Genomic DNA, 25,074 nt, shown 5'->3' with positions numbered 1-25,074 from the left:
GGAACTCAGCTCAGAGCAAGGCAGTTGTGCCTTAGGCCCTCATCAATAAGCTTTAAGGTGATACTATAAATGAATCAGTCTCATGGATCTAAAACCCACGGACATTTTAGTGTTGCAGCAAATGAACAGAGTGTGACTGCCTTGAGTCAGATTTCTTGGGAACAGATGCTAAGGTGGAGATGTGCATATAGGAGGTTAGCTGGGGACCCCTGTAAGCATAGTACCCATAAGGGAGTGAGGGAAGTAGGATTTGGCCGAGGGAGAAGTTGAGCTGAGATACAGTTGAAGTAGAGGCCTCGGCCAATACCACAGGGAGCTCTGGATCTGGAGGGGACTTGCAAAGTTGTTCCAAACAGACTCAAGGTAACGGGACTTTGTGTCTTCCCATTGACCAGTCATTAGTTGCAGGCTGCTCTTGGGGAGGGTGCATAACTTTGGATAATGGAGGGCCATTCTTAGATTGGATGCAGAAGTTAGTTGTCAACAACCAATATGCCTGGCAGCTGGGAGAATAAGTGCTTCAGATGGGAGGGAGAAATCTGGGTGGTGTGCCACGGCATCCTCTGCGTGATTAATAACATAGGACAAGATTAGAATGCAGCTATGGTAGGACATAAGTAAAGTTTCATTTTGTTTTGAAATTATGACAACTATTTGTATTATTAATAATAAACGTATTGATGCCCTCAATATAATTATCATTTTTCTTGAAAAGCATTTCTCAGAGAGATAAAACGATTAGCCTAAGGCCAGTTCTTGATTCAACACCACATGTTCTTTTCTCTAAGTTGCATTGTTGTCCCTGTCTCGCCATATTGAACTTTGTTTCCTTGCTTCCTAGTCTTTGTATGATGTTGGAATGTCCTGTCTTGCTTTTTTTTTTATCCACTTTAATACCCATACATCCTACAAGGCTCATTCTGAAAATAATTTCTCCTGAGAGGCATTCCTAAACTCCCTCATAAATAGCTTTCTTTCTTTGTCTATGATCTTAGAACACATTGTAGGTGGCACCAAGTTGGTGATTAATGTGTTGTTGTTCTTAGGTGCTGTTGAGTCGGTTCTAAGTCATAGCAATCCTAGGCACAACAGATGAAACACTGCCCAGTCTGTGTTGTCTTCACAGTCATTGCTATGTTTGAGCCTATTGTTGTAGCCACTATGTCAATCCATCTCATTGAAGGTCTTCCTCTTTTTTACTGACCCTCTACTTTACCAAGCATGATGTCCTTCTCCAGGGACTGGTCCCTCCTGATAACATGTCCAAAATATGTGAGATGAAGCCTCACCTCCTTGCTTCTAAGGAGCATTCTGGCTGTACTTCATCCAAGATTTGTTTGTTCTTTCTGGCAGTCTATGGTATATTCAATATTCAGCATACAAAGGCATAGGTTCATATTTTTAGTCATCCTTTGTTTTAGGGCTTGCTTGATGCATTTCTTCCAAACAAGCTGCTCAATCCCTGGGACCTCTCTTGTTTTCCTGAAGCTCCTGGAGAAACCACCTTGCCTGGTATTATGGATTGAAGTGTGTCCCCCAAAATAAGTATTAAGACGTGAGCCCCTTACCTGTAGATGTAACCCTATTTGGAAGTAGAGTTTTTCTTTTATTACGTTCATAAGGTCATACAGAATAAGTTGCTAATAACTTTTGAGTTATAAAAAGAGCAGGGTAGACACAAAGGCACACACGCAGAGATGATGGATGCCAAGAAATGCAAAGAAGGCTCAAAACATCAAGGAAAACCAAGAAACTCCCACGACTATTGATAGGAAGGACCTCCCCCTAGAGCCATGCCCTGAATTCAGACTTTCAGCCTATTGAACTGTGAGAAAATAAATTTCTATTCTTTGAATCCATCGCTTATGGTATTTTTTGTTATGGCAGTGCTAGGTAACTAAGATATCTGGGAAGTGTACACAAAACATTTTCTTGACTAACCAAGTTGAGCATTATTCCTGCAAGTGTTGTATACTGTTATCAAATTTTCCATTTAAGAGATGATTTCATTGTTGAATTTATCTTGCATTTATTGTTGAACACAAAATATCCTTTTTTCCCTCTGGTGAGATTTATTAACAAGATCTAAGTGATGTCTGCAGCCAGTGTAGGTCTCAGAGCCTTGAAACATTTCAGATGCTACTGTTCTGCAACATTGGCACAAATCAATGTCTCTTCGTTGAGTGACGTTATGCAGGAAGAGACCTTAGAAATTGTCTCCCCCAGAGGCCACATACTAGCAGCCCACGAGCTGACTCTGGCCCCAGATGTATTTGACTTGGCATCACCATAGGCAGTATTTTTAAAAGAATTAAAGTTGAATATATTAGATGGGTTATTTTCTTTCCAGTTCAGCAAAGTTCCCACTGCTGTGTATTGCTTTACATCCATAATGCTTCATTCATTTATGCTATATGCTTGTTTGCTGAAGACATTTGAGTTTGAGATTCCTGGTTGTGGTCTAGACTCCTCAATTTGCAATGGATAAAAGTGGCCCAGCGAGGGACCTCATGTCAGAAAAACAAAAAACAAACAAACAAACAAACAAAAACCCATAGCCATTGAGTTGATTCTAACTCATAGTAACCCTATAGGACAGAGTAGAACTGCCCCATAGGATTTCCAAGGCTATAAATCTTTTTTTTTCTTAAAAAAATTTTTTTTTATTGTGCTTTAAGTGAAAGTTTACGAATCAAGTCAGTCTCTCATACAAAAATTTACATACACCTTGCAATATACCCCTAGTTGCTCTCCCCTTAATGAGACAGCTCACTCCTTCTCTCCACCCTCTATTTTCATGTCCATTCAGCCAGTCTCTGTCCTCCTCTGCCTTCTCCTAGGCTATAAATCTTTACAGCAGCAGACTACCACATCTTTCTCCCTCAGAGTGGCTGTTGGGTTCAAACTGCCAACTTTCTGGTTAATAGCTGAGCATTTTAATCACTGTGCCACCAGAGACTTAATAGGGAGCAGCAATGTGAAACTCGCAGGAAAAAAAAAAAAAGAAGAAGAAATGTTGCTGTCAAGTCAAACTGACTCATGGTGACCCCACGTACATCAGAGTAGAACTGAGCTTCATAGGGTTGGCTATAATCTTTATGGAAGCAGATCGCCAGGCCTTTCTACCATGGTACTGCTAATGGATTCGAACTGCCAACCTTTTGATTAGTAGCTGAGCGCAAACCATTTCTGCCACACGGTGACACCCAAATTTTATTCACTGACTAGCACTTGATTCCAAACCGATTGTATGCTTAGTCTGTTTGTTTCCGGAAAGTATAAAGGCTAATTTGATTCAGTTTTCTACTTTTCACTTTGAATTTTATGAGGAGTTTCCAACATATTAATAGAATTTCTGTGTGAGCTGGAACAATGTAACAGCAATTCTCAACACTGATCTCATGCTGATGAAAAATTTGAGGTTGTAAGTAAAGATGCACGCTATTCAGGTTTGTGATCTGCAAACCGACATTATGTGTCTAGAGCCGTATTGCTGTGTCCCCTGCCCCTGGGTCTCTGCCATGTCTTCTTTTGTGTTCACTTCCAGACGAAACTAACCTGGTTACTAAAGTTCCATGATACTCCAGGTTGTATAGCCCTGCTTCCAAATTTCTGAACTGGAAAATGATCCTTCTGAATTAAATGCAGACAAAACACAAAATTACATGCTTCTTGTAGCAACTTTGAACAAGACTAGAAATAATAGACTCTTTTATTAAAAATAATTTTTATGTAGCTTTAACTCTTTACAATGGCAATTTTATCATGATCAAAGCCAGCTCTGTCATCGAGGGGTCACTTTTGACTTTTTTATGAGTTAAACTGGTCAATATCTGGAAGATTTGTTCTATCAGACCAAATACAGATTTGAAATAAAAATGTATACTGGAAATTGGCTTTTTGCCCAAATTGGCGTCCACTTTTGCTTGTGTTTTGCTGGGACTACCCAGAATGGTAGTGTAGGCTAAGCACAGTCATAGAGTGAGTGGCACCAGCCTAACACGAGTTCTGAGTATTTCTAGCACACTCTTAGATCTCCCTTGTCTGTCTCATTGAACTGGCTTCTTCTGATGCCAAATCTTCTTCTAACCTGTAAGTTACTTATCTCTGCATGCCCCATTCAATGTATTGTGGTGCTGTTCACTCTAGTAAAAGGGTGATTGTAAGTAAGTGGGACTATTGGAGTAATTAATGAAGATCTCAAAAGTGAAAATTGACAACTCAGGAGTGACTCAAGTCCTGTGAGGGAGAGCCTGATAGTATGCCTTATTGCACATTTCTTACCACTAACCTTATAGAAATAACTGAACTAATTCACCGCTAATGTTAAGCCTTAAATTTTTCTTGTAGTCATTTCTCTCTCTTTTAGGTACCCATGCTTATAAATACACTCTCACTTAAATATTAATCAGCTTTGTTACTTAATCAAAAAGCTTCTCTGTTCTCTTCTTACTTTACACTAGTCTTTTGTGAGGCGTAATATGAAAAACCCAAGAAGACTACATAATTTATATTTACAGCTTCTTTCTCTTTCAAACCCTCATATTCATGGACAAGTGGTATTTTCGTGGCTCCTTGGAGACTCTCTCTAATTAAATCATTCCCCAGGGTCAGTCTCTCCTTTGGCAGCTACAATAAATCAATACTCTGGAGTTTTGTCAAAGACATTTATGATATTTCAGAAACACAAACATTACACAGTTTTTCTAAAAGTTTTAAATTTGAGTTCTTTAGCATTTGAAAGCAACAAATCCTCATTTCCAAAGTATTGTCACAGTTTTTCTCTTAGTTCATTTTATTTTAGAATCCAAGCTGTCCTCATTTTCCTGTTTGCATTACACATTAGTCTACCTTACCCAACCTGTTTTGTCTTTTTTTATTCATTCCCTGAAAATGCTTCATTCATTCTTCGTTTAAGAAATGCTTATCGAGAGGCGACTAAACCCATTGCCATGGAGTCAGTTCTGACTCATAGCAACCACACAGGACAAAGTAGAACAGAACCATAGTGTTTCCAAGGCTGTTAATCTTTACGGAATCAGACTGCCACATCTTTCTTCTGCGGAGTGGCTGGTGGGTTCTAACTGCCAACCTTTTGGTTAGCAGTCTAGCACTTAACCACTGCACCACCAGGGCTCCTTTTGAGGGCCCACTGCTCTGCCAAATACCTGGAAATGCTGTGACTGCCAGCCTATACTTAGGATATCTGTACTGCATTAAGTGCTCTGCCATAGGCCAGGAACTCAAAACAGAGTGTTGCTGCTGTTGTTTGGTCCCATCAAGTTGATTCCAACTTATAGCGACACCATGTGACAAAGCACAACTGCCCCATAGGGTTATCTAGGCTGTCATCCTTACAGGAGCACCTGTGAACTGGTGAAAACAAGCATGGAAATGGGGACTGCTCACATATTGGAGAGCATCCGGCACTAGGAAGGCATAGAGAGTTGGGGCATGTAAACAAGCCTGAGGAGAGGCAGTATGTATTTTTCTGGAAGATCTGATATTTGAACAAGCTCTTGAAAGAAAAGGCATTCTAGGCATAGAAAATAGCATGGGAACAGGCTTGGTGGTGCAAAAATGTTATGGTGTAGGTAGGAATTATGAAAAATTGAATATTGCTAGAGTAAAAAGGAGGTGGAAGAAATGAGAAAGTTGGGGAAATGAAGTTTTTTAGGGGTAGGCCAAGGAGCAGAGGGAGCCCACAGAGGCTCAGGGAGCAGAAAAGCAAGTGAGAACAAACAAGTACTGAAAGAGTGCAGGCAGCACCCAATCGAGTGCACTACTGTGTGGTGGAAGAGCCCAGAAGGATTCCATGTGGACCTAACTTGTAGGGGCTTGGTAGAAACCAAAACCAATAGAAAACTTTCTGTGCCAGGAAAGGTAGCTTGGTTTTTATTCTATAAGCAGCAGGGAACCATTTAAAGATTTTTAGCAGTAAAGGGCATCATCAGATTTGCATTGTAGATCACTTTCCGGGATGTAAGAACATATTTATGAAGAGTGAGCTCCAGGACAGGGAAACCAGTCTGAAAATGGCTGCAACTGTCCAAAGGAGATTTTAGGATATCTGAAGTCTGAAACTCAGGTAGATGTAATAGAGTCAGAAAGTAAGCAACCGGTTTGAAAACTCCTTGTTTGTAGGAGGTGAGTGGATGGGCCGTGCTGTCATCCATCCACGAGCAGGCAAGGTGCAGCCTCTGTAGTGGTATTTGGAGCAAGAAAGGCGTCACCCTTTCCCGAAATGATGCCCAACACCTCTGTACACTGTCAATACATTAGGCATGTGATTCCACAGGGGGAATGCTCACCAGGCACCAAATTTCCTGCAGTGGGTCCAATGTGTTGCTCAGAAGTTTCCTTTTTTTCCTTTTGAATATCTGAAGCTAAGTCCCAGTGAGGAGAGCTGTCATTTTCTTCCCAGACAGGAAGCTGAACTGTCTTTTCGAATACCCTGGGGCTTTCTGAACTCACAAACCTTTCATGATAAGTACTTGTCTAACTTACAGGGAAGTTACACAGAGCTCTTACCATGCGCTGTGCTTAAGATGCAGTTCACGTGTCTATAGTTCTGTCCTTGGTACCTGGACCCCTCAGAGTAATCTGCCTTTGCAGAGGTCAAAAGAATTTTTCTTTGAATTTGGGGGTAGAAATCAATAAGGGGGGGTGTTGTCTATACCTGAGACTGCTGGTAGATATGCATTATATCCCCAGTTTACGGAAACTTACACCACTACCAGAAGAAAAAGAAATTGGCAAACATCTTTTTAAATGAATTCATTTAAAAGGGAAGGGAAGGGCCCTTAAAAACTAATATTAAGTACTTATCCTGTGCTTGGAGTTCCTAGGTAGTACCAACTGAAAGGTTGGGGGTTCAAGTCCACCCTGAGGCACGTTAGAAGAAAGGCGAGGTGATTTACTTCCAAAAATCAGCTATTGAAAACCCTACGGAGCACACTTCTATTCTGACACACATGGGGTTGCCATAAGTTGGAACTGAATTGACAGCAGCTGGTTTATCCTATGTCTAACGCTATTCATATTCACTACTGGCTGATTCTCTCTTCTTCTGGAATTAGAAGCTGGCAGTTCAGAGCTAGGAGATGGATCATGTGAGGCTTAAAAACCCAGTGCTGTCGAGTCGATTCCAACTCTTAGCGACCATATAGAACGGAGTAGAAATTCCCCATAGAGTTTCCAAGAAGCACCTGGCGGATTCAAACTGCTCACCCTTTGGTTAGCAGTCGTAGCACTTAACCACTACGCCACCATGTGAGGCTAGTGGATTGGAAAATAAAATGGATGCACTGCCCAGAATAGCCATAGGAGGGGCAGCAGGTAGGGAGATATAAACCAGAGTCCTGGAGCAGAAATCAAAGGTCAAGAGCTAAGGGATCCACTTGCAAGTGTAGACTCCAAAGTGGAAAAAAAAAAAAAATGCAGAGGCAAGACAGAGCTAGGAGATGGAACCAGACATGAAGGGCTCCAAGTGGCAGCAAGTTAAGAATGAGAGCAGAGGGTTCAGAGCCATTGTTGCAAACACAGGTGGGAGACTTTCACTGTTTGAGTTGCTGCGGGCATTATGTGTGGGTGCTTCGCACTGACTTAAAAGTACAGGTTTGTGGAAGACATGACCTTAGAGGTGCAAAGGAAGGGCTCTTAAAAAATCACCATCTGCTTTTGAGAGCGAAGACTAAAACCAGTGCTAATAAGCAGTGAAAGAGAACAGATAACATTCGAGCGTACAATTGTGTGGCGGAGGAGTCCAAAAGTAGAGTTCAGTGTGGACTGAATCTACAGGAGCTAGGGGGAACCATTAACTTCGTGGTAACGGGTCTGGTTTTTGGTTTTTAGGGTGAAATCAGGAGCCCTGATGGCACAGTGGCTGAATGCTTAGCTGCTAACCGAAAGGTCAGCAGTTCGAACCCACCAGCCACTCTTCCGGTGAAAGATGTGCAAGCTGCTTCTGTAAATATCATAGCCTTGGAAACCCTATGTTCTCCTCTCTCCTGTAGGGTCACAATGAGTCAGAATTTGACTTGATGGCAATCGGTAAGGGGAAATCAGGAGTCCCTGGGTGGTGTAAACTGTTAAAGAGCTTGCTGATAACCAAAAGGTTGGAAGTTCAAATCCACTCACAGGTGCTTTAGAAGAAGCCCGGTGATCTATTTTTTAAAAATCAGCCACTGGAAATCCTACAGAGCACAGTTCTACTCTGACACACATAAGTCACCGTGAACCAGAATTAACTAAATGGCAACTAGTGATGGTAGAGGAGACTCAAAAAAATTAAGTTGGACCATTGTCCTGCTCAAAACCCATATACATTTTTTTTAATGCCAAAGTCACCATGCCTTTCTGACTTCCCATTATTCATACTCTCTGTGCCAAACTCAACCTATGAAGTTATGCTTCAAACTCCTACTCAGGAGCCACTTCCTTCCTGAAAGCCCACCCAGATGCCACTGACGCAGCATCAATTGCCCTCTCCTAGAGCTTGTATCCAATTCCTCCTTGCTGAGAAGTTAGTTGTGCAATTAACTCTGCTAGATAATGAGGCCCATGAAATCTTTATTACTCAATGTTGCTCTCTCTGTACATCCAGTTCAGTGAATGATTGAGAGGCTTTACTTGGGCATTTGCAGCTCTCCTTCTATTGTCCACTTATTATCTTTATTCTACTTCCCAGGATTCTGAAAACTGTATCTCTCTTTACTATTTAATCTGCCCCTTTGCTCCAGGCAAGCTAGTTCACTTCCCGTCTGCAGCACACATGTTAATACGTACTTCCAAACTGTCTACTGCATTTTTCCATCTGCACTTCCTTTTCTTGTTTCCCCCCCGTTCCTCACCTCATCACTTTCTTCTTTTCAACTCTGTGTTCCTTTCTTTTTCCCTCTTTCAGGGAAATCTTGAAGATCTTACTTTTATGACTCTTGATACATAGTTAAATTTATTTTTGACTATTCTCATGGTATTCATTTAGTAAGTCATTCACTCATCCATTTATTCACCAAATAGTTATAAGTGCCTACTATGTGCCAGAACCCCCACGCTGAATAGAAGATTTCAAAGGGCAGCTCAGGAAGACAAAATAAAGTATTATAATGACATGTGCAAAGAGCTGGATATAGAAAACCAAAAGGGTAGAACACCGTTAGCATTTCTCAAGCTGAAAGAGCTGAAGAAAAAATTCAAGCCTCAAGTTGCGATATTGAAGAGTTCTATGGGGAAAATATTAAATGACACAGGCAGCATCAAAAGAAGATGGAAGGAATACACAGAGTCACTGTACTAAAAAGAATTGGTTGATGTTCAAACATTTCAGGAGGTAACATATGATCAGGAACCAACTGTACTTAAGGAAGAAGTCCAAGCTGCACTGAAGGCATTGGCGAAAAACAAGGCTCCAGGAATTGTCAGAATACCAAGTGAGATGTTTCAACAAACAGATGCAGCACTGGAAGAACTCACTTGTCTATGCCAAGAAATTTGGAAGACTGTCCAACTGACTAGAAGAGATCCACATTTATGCCTATTCCCAAGAAAGGTGATCCAACCAAATGCAGAAATTATAGAACAATATCATTAATATTACATGCAAGCAAAAAATTGCTGAAGATCATTCAAAAGTGGCTGCAGCTGTATATTGACAGGGAACTGCCAGAAATTCAAGCCAGATTAGGAAGAGGACATGGAACCAGGGATATCATTGTTGATGTCAGATGGTCCTGGTTGAAAGCAGAGAATACCAGAAGGATGTTTACCTGTGTTTTATTGACTATGCTAAGGCATTCAACTGCATGGATCGTAACAAATTATGGATAACATTAAGGAGAATGGGAATTCTAGAACACTTAATTGTGCTCATGTGGAACCTGTACATAGGCCAAGAGGCAGTCGTTCAAACAGAACAAGGAGATACTGTGCGGTTTAAAGTCAGGAAAGGTGTGAGTCTGGGTTGGATCTTTTCATTGTACTTATTCAATCTGTATGTTGAACAAATAATCTGAGAAATGAGACTACGTGAAGAAGAACGGGGCATCAGGTTTGGAGGAAGACCAATTAACAACTTGTATTATGAAGATGACACAACCTTCCTTGCTGACAGTGAAGAGGACTTGAAGCACTTACTAATGAAGATGAAAGACCACAGCCTTCAGTATGGATTACACCTCAACATAAAGAAAACAAAAATCCTCACACCTGGACCAATAAGCCACATCCTGATAAAAGGAGAAAAGACTGAGTTTGTCAAAGATTTCATTTTTCTTGGATCCACAATCAACACTCATGGAAGCAGTAGTCAAGAAATCGAAAGATGCATCGCATTGGGCAAATTTGCTGCAAAAGACCTCTCTTAAGTGTTAAAAAGCAAACATGTCACCTTGAAGACTAAGGTGTGCCTGACCTAAATCATGGTATTTTCAGTTGCCTCATATACATGTGAAGGCTGGACAATGAATAAAGAAGGCTAAAGAAGAACCGATGCCTTTGAATTGTGGCATTGGCAAAGAACATTGAATATACCATGGACTGCCAAAACAATGAACAAATTTGTCTTGGAAGAAGGACAACCAGAATGCTCCTTAGAAGCACAGATTGCGAGACTGTCTTACATACTTTAGACATGTTATCAGGAGGGATCTGTCCCTGGAGAAGAACATCATGCTTGGCAAAGTAGAGGGCCAGCGAAAAAGAGAAAGACCCTCAACAAGATGGACCGACACAGTGGCTGCAAGAATGGGCTCAAGCATAACATTGATTGTGAGGATGGCGCAAAACCAGGCAGTGTTTCTTTCTGTTGTACATGGCTTCACTATGAGTCAGAATGGACTCGATGGCACCTAACAACAACAACAAGACAGAAACTGTGTCACATAGGGAATACAACACAATCCTTGCTCTTGAAGCATTCACAGTCTGGCTTACTTGGGCTCTCTCTCAACTGGAGTTTTAAAAATATTGAATGCTGACATTCACATTTACTTTGCAGTTTGCAATGCACATTCACATTTTATTTCATGCATAATTTGATCTTTCTTACAAATTTCAAATGTTAATTTTAGGTGAACAGAATTAAGTTTAAAGGAAACATACTAATTTAAAATTATTTATCTGAGAAGCAGGGAGGGCTACCCAAGCATTCTAACTCCAAATCCAGTGCTCAGTCTACCCTGCAATGCTCCAGGGAGAGAATTTCCCCTCCTGTTCTTTTATAACACCCCAGCAGTGCAGAGCATGGCACTTTGTCTTAGTTACCTTGTGCTGCTCTAACAGAAATACCACAAGTGGGTGGCTTTACAGAACAGTAACTTATTTTCTCACAGCTCTGGAGGCTGAGAATCTAAATCAGGGTTTCAGGAATATTGATTCCTTCTTTGTAGGTAGTCACAGGCATTCCTTAGTCCCTAGTCTTGTAGATGAGACTCACATGGCACCTGTCTTCCCCTATGTGTGTGCGTGCATCTCTGTGTCTATTCTATTCTTTTTATAGCTCAGAGTGATTAGATTTAGAACCAACCTCTCCTATTTGGGCATGACCAAATTACCATAAAAAGAAAAACCAATTTCAAATTAGATTACACCCACAGGTATAGGATTTTGGATTCCAACACAAATTTTGGCTTTGTGGAGCACAGTTTATTCCATAACACACTCCCATATAGTAAGCACTCAACAAATCTTGGACATTGTTCTAATGAACTTGCCATTGTCCCATCTTCTGACTAAAAAATAGGGGAGAGATCAAAAGAGGTGGATCTACCTAGTTTTATTTGCCCAAGTTCATTTGACCCAAGGAAAAGTTATGCCTGGGAAATGTCATGCAGTCAAACTGGTGCATCATAAAACTTTGATTCTGGAAGAAAGACAAATATATATGTGTATATATATATTGGCTTATCTACTTTTGCAGGGTGTGGTGGTAATGGTAGTGGTGTGTGTATGTGTGTATTTCTTTCTTTCTCTGATCTTTTCTAGAGACTTGAAGCATTTAAAAAAAAATTGTAAGTACCATAAATGCCTGTGGGAGGTGAAGCATCATGGTATGGGCAGGAGAGGCATGAGGAGTGCTATGGTGGTGCTCTCGTTAGCCATTCTTTTCTCTTGGATCCAGTCAATGGCAGCTTTCTGGTTGCTCTGGATGGCAGGGGAAGGGCATCTTTGAATCTCATGGAGTTCAACATTTGTGGAGTGAAACATTGGAGTTCCCCATAAAGCAGACGTACAAAAATATTCTAAACAAGTTATATCTCAATAATACCATTCCCGTGTGGAAATGCCTTTTGTTCCAGCTCTATAATTTAATTTAATTCAATCCCATTAAGCTAACATTCACTGATCATTGCTGACATTTTAGGCACTCAGGATTCCAGGAATAATGATGCTCAGACCCTCACCTCCAGCAGTTCAAGTATCTTTTTTCTCCCCTAAAATGACAGTTTCTGTCCTATTTCTCTATGATCCCTAAGAGATGTGGGGAAGACATCAATTATTTCCTCTTTTTATAAAGAAAAACTGGTTGGCATGTTTTTCCCTTTTGTCAACAGAATCCTTTCAGTCTTAAGCATGCCCTTTCTCTGGCACCTGGTACATTTGATCACCTTGTAGCTGTCCCAGCTCCCCACAGAGAACCAGGGGAGGACCACAAAGGATATTTTATTTGTTTCAACTCACCTGAGTTCTTATAGTTCACCTTCCAGTTGGGCAAACATTATAACAAGCTGAAAAGCAAAAAAGTAAAACTTTGAACAGTCTTCTCAGAAGAATAACATATTCTAGAAAGTGGGCTGATTAGCTCTGCCTCTTGATTCTCTGCATGATGGAAACAAGTGCCTAATTGATGTAGTGTTGACATTATCTCTCTCAAAATGTACAGAGTGGCACCTTCCACAGCCCTTGTCGTTCTTCAGAACACTGAGTTTACCTCAGGGGGTAATTCACGCTGAGACATTTTGCTGTACAGCAAAACGTCTACTCAGATATCAAAGAAGAGGCGGCAGGTGCAGGGGTGGGCCCGGATATATCAAAATGGATTTGTGGATGTCACAATAAGGGGAATGTATGTTCAGAGCTCTCTTAGTTTATAATACTAAGGAAAATTTCATGTTTTTCTGTGCTAGAAATGAGAACAAGGGAAACAAAACACCCTTAAGGAAATAAAAAAAAGTGAAGAGACGTGTTGTTTCCATCTAATGTCTCAGAAAATTCACATCTTTTATATATATTATGGCAATAATACAGATATGCAAAAGCCCTTTTTTTAACCCTCCAGATATCTGAACTATAAGGACCTTCCCCAGCCAAGAAATGATGAACTGGGGGAAGTGAGGGGCCTGGAGCAAGGCACAGGACTACTGAGTCTAGCAAGTTTTTATTAAATGACTCATAAATACAAGGGAGAAAATTACAGTAGTTGTTGGTGTTGTTGTTGTTAGGTGTCGTTGATTCGGTTCTGACTCACAGTGACCCTATGCACAACAGAATGAAACACTGCCCAGTCCTGAGCCATCCTTACAATCGTTTTTATGCTTGATCCCATTGTTGCAGTCACCGTGTCAGTTCACCTCGTTGAGGGTCTTCTTCTTTTCCGCTGACCCTGTACTTTGCCAAGCATGATGTCCTTCTCCAGAGACTGATCCCTTCTGACAACATGTCCAAAGTATGTAAGACTCAGTCTCGGCACCCTTGCTTCTAAGGAACAGTCTGGTTGTACTTCTTCCAAGACAGATTTATTCATTCCTCTGGCAATCCATGGTATACTCAATATTCTTCGCCAACACCACAATTCAAAGGCATCAATTCTTCTTCAGTCTTCCTTATTCATTGTCCAGCTTTCACATGCATATGATGTGATTGAAAATACCATGGTTTGGGTCAGGCGCACCTTAGTCTTCAAGGTGACATCTTTGCACTTCAACACTTTGAAGAGGTCCTTTGCAGCAGATTTGCCCAATGCAATGCATCTTTTGATATCTTCACTGCTGCTTCCATGACTGTTGATTGTGGATCCAAGTAAAATGAAATCCTTGACAACTTCAATCTTTTTTCTGTTTATCACGATGTTGCTCACTGGTCTAGTTGTGAGGATTTTTGCTTTCTTTATGTTGAGGTGCAATCCATACCGAAGGCTGTGGTCTTTGATTTTCATTAGTAAGTGCTTCAAGTCCTCTTCACTGTCAGCAAGCAAGGCTGTGTCATCTGCATAACGCAGGTTGTTAATGAGTCTTCCTCCAATCTTGATGCCCCTTTCTTCTTCATGTAGTCCAGCTTCTCGGACTATTTGTTCAGCATACAGATTAAATAGGTATGGTGAAAGAACACAACCTTGACGCACACCTTTCCTGACTTTAAACCAATCAGTATCCCCTTGTTCTGTCTGAACAACTGCCTCTTGATCTATGTAAAGGTTCCTCACGAGCACAATTAAGTGTACTGGAATTCCCATTCTTCGCAGTGTTATCCATAGTTTGTTATGATCCACACAGTCAAATGCCTTTGCATAATCAATAAAACACAGGTAAACATCCTTCTGGTGTTCTCTGCTTTCAGCCAGGATCCATCTGACATCAGCAATGATATCCCTCATTCCATGTCCTTTTCTGAAACCGGCCTGAATTTCTGGTAGTTCCCTGTTGCTATACTGCTGCAGCTGTTTTTGAATGATCTTCAGCAGAATTTTGCTTGCGTGTGGTATTAATGATATTGTTGTATAATTTCCACATTCGGTTGGATCACCTTTCTTGGGACTAGGCATAAATATGGATCTCTTCCAGTCAGTTGGCCAGGAAGCTGTCTTCCATATTTCTTGGCATAGATGAGTGAGCACCTCCAGCATGCATCTGTTTGTTGAAACATGTCAATTGATATTCCATCAATTCCTGAAGCCTTGTTTTTGGCCAATGCCTTCAGAGCAGCTTGGACTTCTTCCTTCAGTACCATTGGTTCCTGATCATATGCCACCTCTTGAAATGGCTGAACATTGACTAATTCTTTTTGGTATAATGACTCTGTGTATTCCTTGCATCTTCTTTTGATGCTTCCTGAGTCATTTAATATTTTCCCCATAGAATCCTTTGCTATTGCAACTCGAATCTTGAATTTTTTCTTCAGTTCTTTCAGATTGAGAAATGCCGAGAGTGTTCTTCCCTTTTGGTTTTCCATCTCCAGCTCTTTGCATGTCATTATAATATTTTACTTTGTCTTCTCAAGCCGCCCTTTGAAATCTTCTGTTCAGTTCTTTTACTTCATCAATTCTTCCTTTTGCTTTAGCTGCTCGATGTTTGAGAGCAAGTTTCAGAGTCTCCTCTGACATCCATCTTGGTCTTTTCTTTCTTTCCTGTCTTTTCAATGACCTTTTGCTTTCTTCATGTATGATGTCCTTGATGGCATTCCACGATCGTCCGGTCTTCAGTCACCAGTGTTCAATGAGTCAAATCCATTCTTCAGTAGTTACTATAAGCTGATTTTATTTATTTATTTTTTGAAGTTTTTTACAAAATTTTATTATAGATCATTCCCCGTATACAACACAAGTGAAATAATTTTACATTCTACACTGAATACATATCACCTTGATTACATCAACATTTAACCATATTTATTTTATACTAGGAAACCCTGGTGGTGTAGTGGTTAAGTGCTATGGCTGCCAACGAAAAGGTTGGCAGTTCAAATCCACCAGACACTCCTTGGAAGCTCTGTGGAGCGGTTCTATCCTGTCCTATAGGGTCGCTATGAGTCAGAATTGACTTGACGGCAACAGGTTTTTTGTTGTTGTTGTTGTTATTTTATAATATGTCTGTCTCTTTATTCATTGCCTATCCATCCATCTATCCCTTTTATTTTTCACCCACTTCAATATATAGACATATTCACGTCTCCTAAATAATTGATAATGCATATTATTAAGAAAAGTTAAGTATTTGTTTACAGTGTTTTTATCTTTAGGTAAAGACACTTTATGTGCAATAAAATGGATAAATATTATTGTCCATTCATTTAGTTTTGACATGTGCATGTACTTGTGTAACAAATCCCAATTGAGACAGAGAACATTACCATCACCCCATCACCCTTCGCCTTCAATCCCTACCTCCATCCTCGCTCCCCAAGGCAAAATGTTGTTAGGCGCCAGCAAGTAGTTCCCACTCATAGTGACTCCATGTACAACAGAAGGAAACACTGCCCGGTCCTGCACAATCCTCACAATCATTAATATATTTGAGCCCATTTTTGCTGTCACTGTGTCAGTCCATCTCATTGAGGGTCTTCTTTTCCTTTTTTTTTTTTTTGTACTTTAGGTGAAGTTTTACAGAACAAACTAGCTTTTCATTAAAGAGTTAGTATACACATTGTTTTATGACATTGGTTAACAATCCCGCCACATGTTAGTACTGCCCCTTCTTGACCTTGAGTTCCCTATTACCAGCTTTCCTTTCCCCTCCTTCCTTCTAGTTCTTGCCCCTGGGCTGGTGTGCCCATTTAGTCTCTTTTTGTTTTATGGGCCTGTCTAATCTTTGGATGAAGTGTGAACCTTAGGGGTGTCTTCATTACAGAGCTAAAAGGGTGTCCGGGGGCCATACTCTCAGGGTTTCTCCAGTCTCTGTCAGGCCAGTAAGTCTGGTCTTTTTTTGTGAGTTAGAATTTTGTTCTACATTTTTCTTCAGCTCTGTCCAAGACCCTCTATTGTGATCCCTGTTAGAACAGTCAGTTGTGGTAGCCAGGCACCATCTAGTTGTACTGGACTCGGTCCCATGGAGGCCATGGTAGTTGTGGTCCATTAGTCCTTTGGACTGATCTTACCCTTGTATCTTTAGTTTTCTTCAATCTCCCTCACTTTGGAAGAGGTAAGACCATTGGAGTATCCTTGATGGCCGCTTTTAAGACCCCAAATGCTACTCACCAAAGTAGAATGTAGAACATTTTCTTTAAAAACTGTGTTATGCCACTTCAGCTAGATGTTCCCTGAGACCATGGTCCCCACAGCCCTCAACCCAATAATTCGGTCCCTCAGGGTGTTTGGATGTGTCTATGGAGCTTCCATGGTCTTGCCTTGTACAAGTTGTTCTGGCTTCCCCAGTATTGTATACCGTCTTACCATTCACTACAGTTACCACTAATCTATTGTCTATTTAGTGTTTTTCCATCTTTACCCCTCCCCACCCTCGTAGCCATCAAAAATTGTTTCTTTTTTTGTGTAAATCTCTTCATGAATTTTTATAGGAGTGGTCTCATACAATATTTGTCCTTTTATGATTGATTCATTTCACTCAACATAATGCCCTCCAGATCTATCCATGTTGTGAGATGCTTCTCCAATTCATCATTGTTCTTTATCATTGTGTAGTACTCCATTGTGTGTATGTACCATAGTTTGTCTATCCATTCATCTATTATGGACATATAGGTTGTTTCCATTTTCTGCTATTGTGAACAATGCTGCAATGGACACGGGTGTGCATATGTCTTTTGTGTGACGGCTCTTATTTTTCTGGGATATATTCTTAGGGGTAGGATTGCTGGATCATACGGTATTTCTGTTTCCAGTTTTCTAAGGAAGTGCCATATTGTTTTCCAAAATGGTTGTACCATTTTGCATTCCCACCAGCAGTGCATGAGTTCCAATCTTCCCGCAGCTTTCTAACATTTGTTGTTTTCTTTCTTTTTTTTTTTTTTTTTTGATTCTAGCCAGTAATACCAAGGTGAGATGATGTCTTGTTGTGGTTTTGATTTGCATTTCTCTAATTGCTAGTGAGCTCAAGCATTTCCTCATGTGTCTGTTAACAGCCTGAAAATCTTCTTTGGTGAATTGTCTGTTCATTTCCTTTGTCCATCTTTTAATTGGATTTTTTGTCTTTTTGTGGTAAAGGTGTTAGATTTTCGTGTAGATTTTAGAGATTAGACCTTTGTTGGATTTGTCACTGCCAAATTTTTTTTTCCCAGTCTGTAGGTTCTCTTTTTACTCTTTTGGTGAATTCCTTTGATGAGCATAAGTGTTTTTAATTCTTAGAAGACCCCAGTTATCTTGCTTACCTTCTGGAGTTTATGTCGTTAGTTATAATTTGTATCCTGTTAATGCTGTGTATTAGGGCCTCTAGCATTGAGCGTATTTTTTCTTCTAGATCTCTGTAATATTTGGCTTTATATTTAGGTCTTTGATCCATTTTTAAGTAGTTTTTGTGTATGGTCTGAGGTATGGTTCCTGTTTCATGTTTTTGGAAATGGACATCCAGTTTTGCCAGCACCATTTGTTAAAAAGACTGTTTTTTTTCCCATTCGATGGACTTTGGGCCCTTGTCGAAGGTCAGGTGACCGTAATTAGATGGATTTTACACCTGGGTTCTCGATTCTGTTCCATTGGTCAATGTATCTGTTGTTGTACCAGTACCAGGCTGTTTTGCCTACCATAGCTGTATAGTAGGTTCTGATGTCAGGAATTGAGAGTCCTCCTACCTTATTCTTATTCTTCAATAGTGCTTTTCTTATCCAGGGCCTCTTCCCTTTCCTTATATAGTTAATGATTAGTTTTTCCATCTCTTTAAAGAATGTCGTTGGTATATGGATTGGGATTGCATTGTATTTGTAAATTGCTTTGGGTAGAATTGTCTTTTTCACAATGGTGGGTCTACCTATCCATGAGCATGGTATGTTTTTCCATTTATGTAGATCTCTTTTGGTTTCTTGCAGTAGTGTTTTGTAGTTTTCTTTGTATAGGTCTTTTACATCCCTGGTTTGATTTATTCCCAAGTATTTTGTTTTCTTAAGGGCTATTATAAATGGTATTGTTTTCCTGATTTCCTTTTCATTGTTCTCTTTATTGATGTATAGGAATCCAACTGATTTTTGTATGTTTATCTTGTATCATGCTACTCTGCTGAATCTGTATATTAGTTCCTGTAGTTTTCTCATGGAGTCTTTTGCATTCTCTGTGTATAGTATCATATCATCTGCAAATAGGGACAGATTTACTTCTTCCTTACCAATTTGGATGCCCTTTGTTTCTTTTTCTTGCCTTATTGCTCTAGCTAGGACTTCCAGCAGAATGTTAAATAGGAGTGGTGATAAAGAGCATCCTTGACCTTTTTCCTGTTCTCAAGGGGAATGTTTTCAGCCTCTCTCCATTAAACATGATATTGTCTGTTGGTTTTGCGTAGATGCCTTTTATTATTTTGAGGAATTTCCCTTCTATACCTATTTTATTGAGAGTTTTTATCAGGAATGGGTGTTGGACATTGTCGAATGACTTTTCTGTGTCGATTGAGATAATCATGTGATTTTTTTATTTATGTGGTGGATTATGTTGATTGATTTTGTGATGTTGAACCATCGTTCCATACCTGGTGTGAATCCTCCTTGGTTGTGGTGTATTAATTTTTTGTTATGATGCTGAATTCTATTGGCTAGAATTTTGTTGATAATTTTTGTATTTATATTCATGAGAGATATTGGTTTGTAATTTTCTTTTTTTTGTGGTGTCTTTATCTGGTCTTGGCGTCAGGGTTATGCTGGCTTTATCGAATGAATTCGGAAGTATCACTTCCTTTTCTATGTTCTGAAATAGTTTGAGCAGTACTGATGTAAGCTCTTCTCCGAAAGTTTGCCAGAATTCTCTGGTGAAGCCATCTGGGCCAGGGCTTTTTTTTGTTGGGAGTTTTTTTTTTTTTTTAACTTTTTGATTGCTTTCTATGGGTCTGTTCTGATTTTCAACATCATTTTGTGTTAGTTTGGGTAGGTAATGTGTTTCTAGAAATTTGTCTGTTTCCTCCAGGTTTTCAAATTTGTTGGAGTATACTTTTTCATAATACTCTGTTATGGTCCTTTTTATTTCATTTGAGTCTGTTGTAATGTCCCTCATTTCATTTCTTATTTGGGTTATTTACATCGTCTGCTGTTTTTCATTTGTCAGTTTGGCCAATGGTTTGTTGATTTTATTGATCCTTTCAAAGAATCAAATTTTGGTTTTGATGATTCTTTTCCTATTCTCTATTTCATTTATTTCTGCTATGACCTTTATTATTTCCTTTCTTCTGGTGGCCGTGGGCTTCTTTTGATGTTCTCTTTCTATTTGTTCAAGTTGTGTAGCTAATGTTTTCATTTTATCTCTTTCTTCTTTTTTGATGTGTGCATCAATTGCTATAAATTGACCTCTGAGCACTGCCTTTGCTGTGTCCCAAAAGTTTTGGCGTGATGTGTTTTCATTCTTGCTTGATTCTAGGAATTTTTTTATTCCATCTTTCATTTCTTCTGTTACCCAGTGGTTTTTTTAAAAAAAAAAAAAACACTGGGTATTCAGTTTCCATGTAATTAGTTTTTTTCCTTGTTCTTACTGTTGTTAATTTCTACCTTGATGGTGTTGTGGTGAGAGAAGATGCTTTGTAGTATCGCAGTGTTTTTGATTTTGTTGAGGGTTGCTCTATGGCCTAAGATGTTGTCTATTCTGGAGAGTGTTCCATGTGCATTGTAAAAACATGTGCACTTTGCAGCTGTTGGGGTGAGTTCAAGTTAGCTGATAGTGTCCTTTAGCTCTTCTGTATGTCTGTTGAGTTTCTTTCCAGATATTCTATCCTTTACTGAGAGTGGTATGTTGAATTCCCCTATTATTGTGGAACTGTCAATTTCTGTTTTCAGTGGTGTTAGAGTTTGTTTTATGTATTTTGGAGCTCTGTCATTAGATGTGTCAATATTTATTATGGTTATTTCTTCTTGATGGATCATCCTTTTAATGATTATATCGTGCCCTTCTCTGTCTTTTATGGTGGATTTGTTTTAAAGTTTTTTTAATCTGAGATTAATATTGCCGCTTCTACTCTTTTTTGGTAGCTGTTTGCTTGATATATTTTTTCCATCTTTGATTTATAAAAAATTTATATCTGTGTTTCTAAGGTGCCTCTCTTGTAGAAAACATATTGATGGATTCTGTTTTTGTTTTTGTTTTTCCATTCTGTTACTCTCTTTTTATGGGTGCATTTAGGCCATTTATGTTCAGTGTAATTATTGATAGCTGTGAGCTTATTGCTGTCATTTTGTACTTTGTGTGTGTGTGTGTTGCTGACATTTTCTTTGTTCCCCTTCCTCTCCTATGCTGAATGCCTTTTGTTTGTGGATTTTTCAAAATCACTTTTATTTTTGTAATTTTGTTTTTACTGAGACTTCATGTCTTTCTTTATTTTTATATGTAGGTTTGTTAACTTTCTTTGTGGTTACCTTGAAATTTACCCTTATCTTCCTAGGTATGAACCAGTCTGTTATTGCTTGGTATCACCTTCCCTGCCTCTCCATTAGAAAGTTGTGTACCTATACTGTTTATTCCCTCTTTTATTGTTCTGACCTTGTTGTCATTTACAGATTAACCTCTCTGGCTCCCTGTTGTAAATCTTTTGATTTTGAATAGTATTTGAGAGTTCATTCCTAGGTTGGTATCTGGCTGGTGCAATCTTGAGTCCTATATTCAGCCTGTCATCTGATGTTTGTTCTCAATCTGAAAGACTCCCTTTAATAATTCTTCTAAGTTTGGTTTTTACATATTCCCTTAATTTCTGTTTATCTGGATATGTCCTAATTTCACCATCATATTTGAATGAGAGTTTTGCAGGATATATTATTCTTGTTGACAATTTTTTTTCTTTCAAGGTTTCATATATGTCATCCCATTGCCTTCTTGCTTCCATGGTTTCTGCCAAGTAAGCAGAGATTAGCCTTATTGTTTCCCTCCTGTATATGGCTTGATTTTTCTTGAGCTGTTAACAGGATTCTTTCTTTGTCTTCAGTTTTAGCAAGTGTGATTATGATATGCCTTGGTGGTTTTTGGAAACCCTGGTGGCATAATGGTTAAGTGCTATGGCTGCTAACTAAAAGGTCGGCAGTTTGAATCTGCCAGGTGCTCCTTGGAAACTCTACCGGGCAGTTCTACTCTGTCCTTTAGGGTTGCTGTGAGTCAGAATCAACTCAACAGCAGTGGGTTTTTTTTTTTTTTTTGGTGATTTTCTTTTGGGGTTTATCCTACATGGGGTTTGTCGAGCTTCTTGGATGGTTAGAGTTCATCTTTCCTGATATTAGGGAAGTTTTCTGTCAGCAATTCTTCAAGGGTCTTCTCTGTGTTTTCTATTTTCTCCTCCTGTTCTGGAACTCCAATCACTTGCAAACTTTTGCTTTTGGTTGTATCCCACATATTTATCAGGATTTCTTTATCTTTCTTTGTTCTTTTTTCCTGATTTTTCCTCAAAGAAAGTGGTGTCCAAGTTTTTGTCTTCAATTTCACTAATCCTGTCTTCCATTGTTTCAAACCTGCTCCTCAGCTCTTCTATGACTGTTCATTCCTGAAACTTTGTTGTTTATCTTTTGGATTTCTAATTTTGCTTTTGTATGATTTCTAGCTGTAAACTTATTTTGACATTTTGTTCCTGTATTATTTTTCTGAATTCTTCCATTGTTTGGTCCACTGTTCCATTGTTCGGTGTGTTTGTCTGCTTTTTCCATGAATTTGTCTACTCTTCCCTCATTTTTGTCTGCTTTTTGCTTCAAATCTTGGATAGCTCTGGATATTAGAGACTTGAATTTCCTATCTGGTAGTTCCAATGTCTTTTCTTCTACTGGAAAGTCATCTGCTGTTTTATTTTGGACACCTACTGGAACCATTCTGTCCTTTTTTTTTTTTTTTTTAAATATGTTTTGATATCGTCTGCTGTCTCCAGGATATTCAGCAGTTATTTTCTTTGTTTATCGATTGTAGATTTGTTTGTTTTGTCCTGCTTTTTTTATTTTAGTTATGTCTGAGCAGGTGGGCTGTGCACTCTTTGTTGTTTACTCATCTGTGGGCATGGTATTTTTCACCTCCTCATCCAATGGGCAAGGCCAATCACTCAGCCATGTTGCAGCAGGACAGTTCCATCTGAAGGGGAAGGGGGGGTGTGTTGTTTGTGGCATGTAATGGGGCTGACAGGGTGGGCTGGGGGTCAGTGCACAGCAGGTTCCCGTGGGCCATGCCTGTGCTGCTTGGGGGTGCAATGTTCAGCACATGATGCAGATAGGCAGGAAGGAGGAGGGAGGTTGTGATGTGTGTAGCTAAGTTGGATATAGGAAAGGAGAGAGAGAAGGGAGAGAAACAGGAGCCAAATATAAAAGTGCTGTGGGATTCTGCTGCTGGAGTGGAAAGATGAGAAACTTGACAAATGAAGAAAAATAAAAAGAGAAAAAAAGAGAAAGAGATAGAGAGAAGAAATGCCCCCAGGAATCCCACCGGTGACTGGGGAAGTGGCTCCCAGGCCTCAGGCCACAGCCCATCTTAAAAGGGCAGTGATGACACACAGCACCAGGTATTCAGGAGACAGGAAAAGAAGGAAAATAGAGAGAGATGAGAAACTGAGAAATGAAGAAAAACAAAAAGGAAAAAAGAAAAAAAGGCCCCCAAGGATCCCATTGGTGTGGCTGAGCAGTCAGGGGAAGTGGCTCCCAAACTGTGCAGTACAAAAAAAAAGGGGCAGAGATGACACACAGTGTCAGGTATTTAGGAGACAGGAAAAGAAGGTAAGAAGAGAAATGAAGGAAATCAGAAAATGAAAAAAAAAAAAAAGAAAGAAATAATGAAGTGGCCCCAGGGATCCCACCATTGTGGCTGTGCAGGCTAGGGAAGTAGCTCCCAAGCCAAGCAGTACAGCCCAGCTAGAATAGGTGGAGATGGCGTACAGTGCCAAGTATTCAGGGGACAGGAAAAGAAGGTAAGTAGAAAGAGACAAGAAACTGAGAAATCAAGAAAAACAAAAAGGAAAAAAAGAACACATGAACAAACAAAAGGCCCCAGAGATCCCACCAGCGTAGTGGTACAAACCAGTGAAGCAGTCCCCCAGCTGAGCAGCGTCCCTCAGCCTGTCAAGAAGAAGCAAAGATGGTACATGGAGCGAGGTGTTTGGGAAAAAAAGGAGGGGGAGGAAGTGAGAGGCAGGGGAGAAACCAAAAGAAGCCAAAAAAAAGCAACATCAGTGACAAAGAAATGGCACTGAAAGAGCCACCCAATGTGGGCAGGGCAAATCCAAGTAGCAAGATCTGGTGCCTCCCTTGGCAGAGGCTAAGCAGGGGGAGGAATGGTGAGTGGCAGGAAAGCGTGTATCACTGGTGCTCTGTCTCCTACTGGGAGCTCTGTGAAGCTGCTTTCCTATACTCCCTGTCCACCAAACTCCAACAGGAGTCCAAGATGATGAATCCATGCTGCATTAGCTGATAAGGGACCTCTGCTCATATCTCTCCTTGCTCTCTGTTTTCTGTCAGTTTCTTATTCCATTCAGTGCTTGGTTGAGTTCTTTATGTCTTCATTTGATGCTTAGGGTTCCAGGATTGATGTTTGTCTCTGTTTTTCAGGTGTTTGCTGTGGAGGGATGGTGTGGCGCTTCTGTCTATAGGGCCATGTTGGTTCCACCTCCGCTATAAGCTTATTTTAATTAAAGTGAAACTATTTTTTTTTTTTCTTTCTGAATTGAGACTGAACTCTGAAACCATCACTAAAGGGGCTGGATAAATTCAAACATTTAGGAACTAAGCCCAGGTAGGAGTAAATATGATTATGGGGATGTTATAAATGGGGCCACTGATGGCTGGGTTTATTTTCCTGCTTCACCATGGATTGCTGTGACCTTGGGTACATTATTTATGTAAATCCTCTCAGTATAATTTTTTCCATCTGCAAAATGGAAAAGGATGCTGTAGGTGCCTTGTGGGCAACGCCTAAACAGCAGTCTTGGAGGAGAAGATTTAAGGGTATTGATGAAAGTTTGTTCTTTTCACCTCTACCTCATACCTTGATTAGTCCTCTGTCGTCACAATCTCTCTTAGCCAACTCTGAGGTTCCTGCTCCTCCTTTCACAAACCTTAAGCACAATGGGGCCTGCTTAGGTGAAATTGGCCTGACAAACATGGACATCAGAGGCAGGCCGCACTGTACTTGCTTATTCACACTGAAAACATGGACTTAGCATTCATATCCTGTGGTAAGCTGAATAATAGCCCCCCCAAAGATGTTCAAAGAGTAGCTAAAGCAAAAGGAATAAACGATAAAGTAAAAAAGCTGAACAGAAGACTTCA

This window comes from Elephas maximus, chromosome 3 (assembly GCF_024166365.1).
Source record: "Elephas maximus indicus isolate mEleMax1 chromosome 3, mEleMax1 primary haplotype, whole genome shotgun sequence".
NCBI classification, from domain to species: domain Eukaryota; kingdom Metazoa; phylum Chordata; class Mammalia; order Proboscidea; family Elephantidae; genus Elephas; species Elephas maximus.
Note: the sequence above shows the minus strand (reverse complement) of the source record.